This window comes from Cannabis sativa, chromosome 4, assembly GCF_029168945.1.
Source record: "Cannabis sativa cultivar Pink pepper isolate KNU-18-1 chromosome 4, ASM2916894v1, whole genome shotgun sequence".
In the NCBI taxonomy this organism is placed as follows: domain Eukaryota; kingdom Viridiplantae; phylum Streptophyta; class Magnoliopsida; order Rosales; family Cannabaceae; genus Cannabis; species Cannabis sativa.
In genome coordinates this window covers 50,977,617-50,989,298 of record NC_083604.1, presented here as the reverse complement: position 1 = coordinate 50,989,298, position 11,682 = coordinate 50,977,617, and positions in this window count along the sequence as shown.

The following is an 11,682-nucleotide window of genomic DNA, read 5'->3' as shown; positions in this document are numbered from 1 at the left end:
AAAGAGTGCCTTTGTTTTGTAGAGAAGAGCTTGTTCGACTCTTACTCTGTTTATATGTATTTTGTATTGTCTTGTGTCTGTATTCAAGTCGACAAAGAAGAAGAACATCAGTGCTACCTTCGAGAGAAGGTTTTACAAAGATTTTAGGAGATTACTTTTCAAGTCTTACATCGGGAGGAAGCAAGCACTCTTCAAGGTGATCGAAGGGATTTCGAGCTCTTGGAGTTTTATCAAGATTCGGTTAGAAGGTGGAATACATTAAGCTTGCAGCATATAATAAGAGGGAGTCTATTTATGCATAAGTCAATTACTTTGTATTTTTGAGACCTATCTAATGAATCTTATCTCTGGGCGTGGCCCCGTGGACTAGTAACAATCTGAAAGGATTGTTGAAACCACGTACAAAAACCTTGTGTGTTTTTACTTTTCTGCACTGTTTGTTTTTCTGGTTTTTTCTGAAGTTACACAGCTGTTCTCTGTAGCTACGGAAAAACTGTTTTTAATACCAGTTTCATTATTCCACATTTAATTAAACACTTAATTAAATAATAAAACTGGGAATATTAAAATACGAAATTTCAAAATAGAAATCCTTCATTCCTCGTTTAGTGTGAAGGCTTTGGTTTGGTTTGTGATAATTGAGTTTTTGAGTATAAATATCATGTAAAAGTAATAATACATTCATTGTAATCAAGAATATTTTAGACACTAAAATTTAAAAAGGCTATTTACCTTAAAAATTTTAAAAAATGGACATTGACTTTTGTTAGTATTAAATTTAGGGCCATCTATTATAATTTCCCTAAATATATTGATTATAGAGATTGAAGAAAAAAGTTAAGTGTAGAAAAGAGACTTTTACGTGGTTAGAATATTATAGTTGTATAGACTTTAAGGATTTGTTTGGTACGCTAGTATTATATCGTATTGTATTGTATAGTATTATATTTAATTGTATTTCATACAATATTTTTATGTAAAATTATATGTGGTATTGAATCAGGGTCGGCCCTGAGTTGAAATGAGTTATAGGCAAAAATATTTTTTAGGCCCTTAATATAAAGATAAATAGTATTTTTAAAAATTACTACAAAACTATGTATATTTTTTAAAAGGTAATTTTTTTTATTTGGGCTCCTAAAATGAGTGGGCCCTAGGTGCGGGCATAACCCGTCTATGCCTAGGGCCAACTCTGTATTGAATTTTGTGAAAATTACATGAAATATGAAATTTTGTAAAAAAGTTACAAAAATATGGCATTTATAGGTTTGCCACTCTTCTATGGCATTTTTTCACATTTAAGACTTTTTATGGTATTTGATATGCCATATTTTTGTAAACCTATTATCCAAACTCATATTTCATGTTTTTGTTTCTAATTTAATTAGTTTTATTTTTTTTTTTTAGTTTATTTTATATTTACATTTTAGGGTTTCTTTCTATTTGAAAAATTTACACCAAATACTAGCTTTTCTTTTTAAACATTATATTTATAATTTGACAAAGAAATTTTTACATTTATACTTTTCTTAATTTTTTTTTTCTTTTTTACTGTTTTTTACTTATTAAAGTTTTAAAAAGTTTTTTTTTTTGTCTTTTTTATATATTTTTTAGTCAATTTTGGCTCTCTTTTTTCTTTTCATTTTCTAAGTCAGTTGTTAATTTTTTTTTTCTTTCTTTCTCTTCTCTCTCTCTCTAATTTTCTTTTTTATTTTTTTTTCTAGTTTCTCTTTGTCTCTTTCACTGTTTTTTTTTTAATTTTTTTTTTCTCTTTGTATATATATAAATGTATAGAATTAGTGTAGATTTTTGTATCTCATTTTTTTACGGAAATTAAACTTATTTTTTTTTTTATTTAAACTACTATTTGTTTTTTTTTTGTTAAAAACTAATTATTTTATTAAAAACAGCAGGAAAAAAAACCAGTTTCATCAACATCATCATGAAAAAAAAATATATATAAAAAATCATAATCTAAAAAGAATACAAACTTTAAAAACTAGTTTCATCAACATTGAAAGAAACTTAGAATTTCATTAAAAGAATAAAAAAAAATTGTTTCATCAACAAGATAATGAAAAAAATTACAATCTAAAAACGATACTAACTTTAAAAACCAGTTTCATCAATATTAAAAAAAACTAATTATTTCATTAAAAGAGGCAAAAAAAAAAATAGTTTCATCAATAACATAATGAAAAAATACACAATGCCTAATAACTAAACTTTTACAAACGATACTAAATTTAAAAACATGTTTTGAACATATAAATTTTATATCAATACCTAATAACCAAACTTCTAACTTCATTATTTATTTTGGCATTTAATTTTTATTGCTTGCTCAAAAAATAGAATTGATTTAAACATACATTATGTAGCAAATATAACAAAGAGAAACAGAAATTAAAATCAAAGAGAAAAAAGGAAACAAAGAAAATTAAAGAGACAAAAATGCAATAAAAACCATAAAAGAATAAATAAATAAATAAAAAACCAGTTAGTAAAACAACCAAAATAAAAACAAACAAATAAAAACCAGTTTCTTGAAATTATCAAATAAAAAATTGAAATTTAAAACTCAATTATGAACAACAATAAAAAAATCAGTTATGAAAACTAGTTACTTAAAAAAAAAACCAGTTATGAAAATAATAAAATAATACGTGTGTCAGAAACTGATTGTTTAAAATAAAATAAAAATTATTGTTCAAATATCATACAATAATAAAACTGGTTTTATACAAACTAAAAGAAATACAATAATATCATAAAAATGGAGCAACCCCATTACAGAACAATTAAAACCTGTGAAACCAGTTTCGACACTATAAAAAATCATAACAAAATATAAATGTTAATTATAAAGTTAACTGAAACCAGTTTTATCAGACAATCAAATAAAAAAAAATACACACACACAAAAATACAAAAAAAAAAAATACTAATCACAAATATAATTAAAACAACACACCATGCATACCAATGTTAAAAATAAAATATAAGTGTAAGTTTCGAACCTAGAAACAAAATAATAATAAATAACTTAAAATAAAAAAATTTGTAATAACATTATGAAACTATTAATTTTTTATTCTTTTAATGAAATTATTAGTTTCTTTCAATGTTGATGAAACTGATTTTTAAAGTTTGTATTATTTTTAGATTATATTTTTTTATATTATTTTTTTTAGGATGATGTTGATGAAACTGATTTTTTTTTCTACTGCTTTTGATTAAATAATTAGTTTTCGACAAAAAAAAAAATCAAAGAAAAAAACAAACAATTGTTTGAATAAAAAAAAAACAAGTTTAATTTCTGTAAAAAAAAAATATCTACAGTTGAAATCATTTTTTATTTATTTTAGTGTTTTATTTTTTTTTAAAAAAGAAAAAAAATAAAAAGAAACACAAATTTAAAGTTTTTTATGGCATTCCTCATGACTTTTTCCCATATTTGTAAGTTTTTTTTTTTAAAAAAAATGCCATATTTAGGGTAATTATGTTTTTATGCCGTATATATTAAAACATATCTTCATTTTCCCATATTTTTGTAAATATGGGCTCCTAACTACATAATATTTAGGGAAAGTTTTATAAATATGAGAATTGAGGGTATAGTTTACTTTTTTATGGCATAAATAAATAACACTATAGGTTTAAGGGTTTTTTTTTTTTTTTTTTTTTTTTTTAACATTTATATGGGTTTTTAATGCAATATTTTTGTAAAAAAAAAGTGAAAATCTAATATTTGTAAAACAACAATAAGTTTTGCCGGAAAAATTACCGACATCAGAAAAGTCGCCGAAAAGTCACAGAAAAAGTTAGTGTTACCGGAATGTCGTCGTCAGAAAAGTTATCGGAAAAGTCATCGAAAAAGTCAACAGAAAAGTCACCGTCACCGAAAAAGTCACTGGAAAAGTTACCAAAAGTAAATGTCTCAGATATAACTAAAAATATAACCGGTTCTTTGAATAAAAACTAATAACTCAAGCTGGTTATGATTGAAATATGACCGGCTCTGTAACATAATAAATAAAAATAAATAACATAAAATAATTCAAACCAGTTATAATTAAAATAGAACTGATTCTATAACAGTGTTATAATGAATACAAACTAATAATACGAAATAACTCAAAATCGGTTATAACTAAAATAGAACCGGTTATATAACATAATGAATACAAACAAGTAACACACAATAGTTCAAACCGATTACAATTAAAAAATAAAGGGAAATCAGCTCCTAAAACACTGAAACATCAATTAAAAACAAAACTTGTTCTACAATAAAAAAACCTCATAACACATAATACCTCATAAAACCGATTATAATTTTTTTTTTAAAAAAAACTAGAGATCCATTTCAAAAAATATTGATGCAGAAATATGAAAAAAACCAATTCCATAACAAAATAAATAAACACGAATAATAACACACAATAACTCAAATATAATATAAAAAAATCGGTTATATTTATCAACTAGTTACAAATTTAAAACAAAAAATTAGCGTTGGGTTTTATGTCCTAAATAAAACTCATTTCAATATAATCAGATTTACTTATTAATATAGATCAGAAATAACATTTAATGTTGCATGGTTCACATGACTTATTTCATGATTATATGTACATAATGTATAAATTCATCTGAAACCCTTTTTTACATACTTGATCATGTTTATTGTGCTGTCAACACATTGGAAAGTAAACATGACTATGTGAATAAAGTTTCCTAGATTTATCAGACATAGGGTTTTACTGATATGATAATCTACAACAGAGTTTACTTGCATTTGGAGAAATGCTATGTTCTTTCCAGAGCATTGGTTAAAGTAAAGCTCAGGTTGGATGCATGGAGTATGCATCGGAAGGGACCGATATTGAACTTTGACTTAGATTTATTAAACTTACCGTAATATCTATTCAAGTCAATATCGCCTAGTTGATCCTAGATCAAATGATCTTAATCCTGTTATGATTAGGTTCAATCTCAAGAGGTTATTCGTGTTCTTTGATTTGTTAGTTAAGCCTACTTTTGGGTCAGGGTGATACGTACATTTTGGGAACACGGTAGTGCAATTGAGTGGGAGCGCTAACATAAACATGGAATCTATAGCTTCTATCTGGCGAATAGTAAGTAAAGGATGATCTCCTTTGAGCTTGACCAAACGGAAATAAATGGTGGAGATCTCATTTCACATAAGCTGAAATATCATTTATACGGGGTTAAGTGTTTTAAGGATTAAATACATTGTAGGGTGTAACGGTAATCTAATCCCTTTACAATGTAGATCATTCATATGGAGGATCATTGATCAAATTAGGATTATAACAATGGATAACTAATGATGTGTCTATATGGTGGAACATATAGAGAATTCTATATACTGAGAGTGCAATTCTAAGTTCTATGCGTGGATTCAACGAAGAATTAATAAGTCAGTGAATTTAGGTAATAAATTCTTGATCAGCTTATTGGAAGCTCGGTTATATAGACCCATGCTCCCTGCACTAGTTGAGATAATATTGCTTGTAAGACTCATATAATTGGTTTTGATTAATCAATTATAATTCTCAAATTAGACTATGTATATTTGTGAATTTTTCACTAAGTAAGGGCGAAATCGTAAAGAAAGAGTTTTAGGGGCATATTTGTTAATTATGATACTTTGTATGGTTCAATTAATAAATATGATAAATGACAATATTATTTAATAATTATTTATAGTTATTAAATAGTTAGAATTTGCATTTAAATGGTTGAATTAGAAAATTGGCGTTTTTGAGAAAATCAGATGCAGAAAAGATAAAACTGCAAAATTGCAAAAAGTGAGGCCCAAATCCATACTGTATAGGACCGGCCACTTTTGTAGGGTTTTACGTCTGATATTTTCATTATTTTAATGCCAAATAATTCAAACCTAACCCTAGTGGAATGCTATAAATAGATAGTGAAGGCTTCAGGAATAATTACACCCATACCATATCTACCTCAAAAATACTCATTCATTATGTTATGTAACTGGTTCTATTTTAGTTATAACTGGAAAAATCATCGTCACCGGAAAAGTCACCGTTGCCGAAAAAATCACTGGAAAAGTTACCAGAAGTAAATGTCTCAGATATAACTAAAAATATAACCGGTTCTATGAATAAAAAGTAATAACTCAAACCGGTTATAATTAAAATATAACCGGTTCTGCAACATAATAAATAAAAATAAATAACATAAAATAACTCAAACTAGTTATAATTAAAATAGAAATCGGTTCTATAATAGTGTTATAATGAATAAAAACCAATAACACGAAATAACTCAAAACCAGTTATAACTAAAATAGAACCGGTTATATAACATAACGAATACAAACAAGTAACACACAACAATTCAAACTGCTTACAATTAAAAAATAAAAAGGAAATCAGTTTCTAAAACAATGAAAGATAAATTAAAAACAAAACTAGTTCTACAATAAAAAAACCTTGTAACACATAATACCTTATAAAACCTATTGTAATTTTTTTTTAAAAAAAATGAAGATCAATTTCAAAAAATATTGTGGCATAAATATAAAAAAGAACCAGTTTCATAACAAAATAAATAAACACAAATAATAACACACAATAACTCAAATATAATATAAAGAAACCAGTTATATTTATCAACTAGTTAAAAATTTAAGACAAAAAAATTAGTTTCGTAAATCAACTAAGATAAAAACTCACACACAAAAACCAGTAAAATAAAATAGCTCAAACAAAAATATCCATTCAACATGCTCTAACCCACCAAATAATTGCACCCATACCGTATCTACCTCAAAAATACTCATTCATTATGTTATATAACCAGTTTTATTTTAGTTATAACTGGTTTGAGTTATTTCTTGTTATTTGTTTTTATTCATTATAACATTGTTATAGAACCGATTCTAATTTAATTATAATTAGTTTAAGTTATTTTATTTTATTTATTTTTATTCATTATATTAAAGAACCGGTTATATTTCAATTATAACTGGTTTGAGTTATTTTGTGTTATTTATTTTCATTTATTATTGTTAACATAGATTTTTGTTAAATCCAATTAATAAGCCTTTTTCGTGATAAATTGGACACAGAAACAATAACAAATTTGGGAAGAATAATAATGGCAATAATGACACGAGGTTTTTACATGGTTTTGCAGTTAACTCTGCATAGTCCACGAGTCTATCTTATTATGATATTTCTGGATACAGAATTCAGGTTTTACAATCATTAAACTCTCTTCTCTCAAATATTTTTTGTCTTTTTTTCTGTATAATCTGCCCCTATTTATAGAAATATAGGTTGACAGTTATTTACATTTGAATTTGAAATATATAACTATTTTCTCGAAATGTGGGCTTTGACCATGTTTTATTTTAACACGTGTATAGCTACAAAATCGCATACCTGTTTGTTACTCTTATCTTTGATGTAATGGATACGGATGCGGGATTGAAGTATCTCGCTAGAAGTGTCTCGCTAAAGGCATGTCACTTTGTTCATAGATGAATGACTTGGTATATACATATTCCAGCGATGGCATGAGCACCAGTGTACTGAGCAAACTTAAGAACTGCTCATTGGCCATAAGGCTTTGCAGACTGGACAATCATGTCCTTCAAGTTATTACACTTAGTTATTATAACGTGCGTTATACGCTAAGTGTTTCACCAGTCAATTCGCCTCGTCGATACTTTCTTATATGTAGCGAGATGGATGTCTCGCAACGCATTGTCCGTAATTCCCTCGGGATTATGCCTTCCGAGGCAAGATGGTTTCTCGCCAATACATGAATTAATAGTTTGGACATCCTTATCTCGCTTAAGACTATATAGCCAGCGAGTTACGAACATACTCTATTTATTCTATGAGTTATTCCATTTTGCATTTAATGACATAATTCTCATTATATTTATTGGTTCATATTCTACGAGATTGACATGTGTCAATTTTTGAAGTACAGCCGAATTTCGGGTATAACAATTGCCCCTTAAAAAGTCATTTTCAATGAAAAGTATTTTTAAATGATTACTGAGGGTATATTCGTCATAATCTATTTTGAAAAAATGCATGCTTTTGAATTTGGCTGTTTATGTTTTCGAAGCACATCATTAACATAATGAGCCATCTTTTCCACCTCTCCCTCGATTTCTACCAGTTGGATCTTTTGTCTTTTAATCTAACGGAGATCAAACTCAAGGTATAAAACTGAAAAAAGGAATCACCTTTCCTCCATGTTTGCCATTTCAAAAATTCTTGAGCTTTTTCTGCGAAAAAGTCCATTCTGATTTTTTGTAGCTTTGCATGCCCTCATTGTCATTGACATATTTCTTGCGCGTACACTCAGATATACTGTTCGACCTCAGGAGTTCAAAAAGATTATCACGACATTCATTCCATCTTCGGTTGTAGAGCTTTTTATCGTACAAAAACTCGACTTCAAACGGTAAGTGACCCATCTCCATTCTTCTGTTCTTTTTTATTTTTCTGGGTTATGATCCCCATGCTATTAGTTACATCTTTGTCTCTCCATTTGGTTTTAGCGATTTTAATTTAATTTTTTTGGATAATTTTTAGAGTTTAGGTAGAGTAAAAATTTAGGTTTATCACATTCGTAGGTCTCTAGTTTAATAAATTTCATCTAGGAATTGGGATTGTTCTTTTTTGTAGAAATGTCCCAATCTGGTTTAGAAGTTTATTCTCCAGAATCCTTAGACACAGAATATCCTAGTGAACTTGCCCTCCCATTCAAACCCAGAATTTTCAAACCTTAGTCTAAATTGGAGATAAACGATGCAAAAATTAGAGACCATTTAATAAAAACTACCCATGAAGAAGTTGCTAGTCACTATAGGCGTTTCATACAAGAAATAACCGAGAGTAAACGTCATTTCTTGCGAGATGCTGCCTGTATATTTATCGTATATTCCTTTGGCTAAGCCCTTATTTTACCCAGAGTCACAATTGCTTCTTTACCAGGTGACCTGGGCTGAAATAATATCTTCCAAGCCTCCTAAGTCAAAGACTCCCCAAGATCCCAACATCACCTTCGAGGCTGAATTCATTGAGTCGAGAATAAGGACCATATGGGACTATGTGTTGGAAATTATTTTACAAGGATCTTAGATCTACTTACAAGTATGTTGATAAACACCCTAAATATGAACTTCTCAAACGATTATAAATTAAACACATATAAAGTATGAGAAACCTTACATTGGGTGCAGCAGAATAATATGTCTCCTTCCGTTCAGATCTCTAACCCTTGTATCCTTTCTGTCGCAGAGTATTATCAAGATCTGAACCTGGATCTCTTTCTCTCCTTTCTTTAGTGTTGAATCTCCTTCTTGTTGAATGTCTTTCTTCACGATCTTCCTCACTATGATTGAGGTATCACTTGCTGTGTGTGGGCACTACTCTATCACTAAGAGGTTCGAAATTATTCAAGGTAGAAGAAGAGAGTGAAGGTGGCGGCTAGGTTTAGAGAGAGAAGGCTCAGGTTTTTCTCTGAAGGAAACAAGATGTGAAAGTGTATATTTCCTAAAGCCTTCACTATCTATTTATAGCATACCACATAGGGTTAGGCTTGAATTATTTGGCATTAAAATAATAAAAATATCAGATGATAAACCCTATAAAAGTGGCCGGCCATGGCATTATGGATTTGGGCTCACTTTTTGCAATTTTGCTGTTTTATCATTTCTGCATCTCATTTTCTCATAAATGCCAATTTTCAAATTCAACCATTTAAATGCCAATTCTAACTATTTAATAACTATAAATAATTATTAAATAATATTGTCATTTATCATATTTATTAATTGAACCATACAAAGTATCTTAATTAACAAATATGCCCTAAAAACTCTTTCTTTACAATTTCGCCCTTACTTAGTGAAAAATTCACAAATAGACATAGTCTAATTTGAGAATTATAATTGATTAATCAAAACTAATTAAATGAGTCTTACAAGTAATATTGTCTCAACTAGTGGGGGGACCATGGGTCTATATAACCGAGCTTCCAATAAGCAGATCAAGAATTTATAACCTAAATTCACTGACTTATTAATTTTTCGTTGAATCCACGCATAGAACTTAGAATTGCACTCTCAGTATATAGAACGCTCTATATGTTCCACCATATAGACACGTCATTAGTTATCCATTGTTATAATCCTAATTTGATCAATGATCCTCTATATGAATGATCTACACTGTAAAGGGATTAGATTACCGTAACACCCTACAATGTATTTTATCCTTAAAATACTTAACCCCGTATAAATGATATTTCAGCTATGTGAAATGAGTACTCCACCATTTATTTTTGTTTGGTCAAGCTCGAAGGAAATCATCCTTTACTTTCTATTCGCCAGATAGAAGCTATAGATTCCATATTTATGTTAGCGCGCCCACTCAATTGCACTACCGTGTTCCCAAAATGTACGTATCACCCTGACCCAAAAGTAGGCTTAACTAACAAATCAAAGAACACGAATAGCACTCTTGAGATTGAACCTAATCATATCAGGATTAAGATCATTTGATCTAGGATCAACTAGGCGATATTGACTTGAATAGATATTACGGTAAGTTTAATAAATCTATGTCAAAGTTCAATATCAGTCCCTTCCGATGCATACTCTATGCACCCAACCTGAGCTTTACTTTAACCAATGCTCTGGAAAGAACATAGCATTTCTCCAAATGCAAGTAAACTCTGTTGTAGATTATCATATCAGTAAAACCCCGTGTTCTGATAAATCTGGGATTCTTTATTCACATAGTCATGTTTACTTTCCAATGTGTTGACAACACAATAAACAGGATCAAGTATGTGAAAAGGGTTTCAGATGAATTTATAAATCAAATAGACAAGCAATTGATAAGATGAACCAAAACATACACAAATGAATGAAAAATACTTTGGTTTCTTTATTGATGTTGAATAAAATGGATTACATTGAAAAAGAGTTTTATTTAGGGCATAAAACCCAACAGTTTATTCTCCATAATCCTTAGACACAGAATATCCTAGTGAACTTGCCCTCCCATTCAGACCCAGAATTTTCAAACCTCGGTCCAAATTGGAGATAAACGATGCAAAAATTAGAGACCATTTAATAAAAACTACCCGGGAAGAAGTTGCAAGTCACTATAGGCGTTTCATACAAGAAATAACCGAGAGTAAACGTCATTTCTTGCGAGATGCTGCCTGGCATGAACCCCTATATTTATCATATATTCTTTGGCTAAGCCCTTGTTTTTACCCAGAGTCGCAATTGCTTCTTTACCAGGTGACCTAGGCTGAAATAATATCTTCCAAGCCTCCTAAGTCAAAGACTCCCCAAGATCCCAACATCACCTTCGAGGCTAAACTCATTGAGTCGAGAATAAGGACCATATGGGACTATGTTGGTGGTGTTTTAAGGACTTGTGGTATTGATCAGAAACGAAAGTGTCGTGTTAGATCCGTCGCTCCTAGTGAATTTAGTTGTTATCCACCAGAACGACTTACTCGTGAGGCACACGAGGGGGGCCAGTGGTGAAACCAGTGGCGAAGTAAGTACCAGTAGCTCGGCTGGGATAGGCGCTTGGAGCCTCGAGCATATCAGGGCTAGAGAAATTCTCCCCCTGCGAG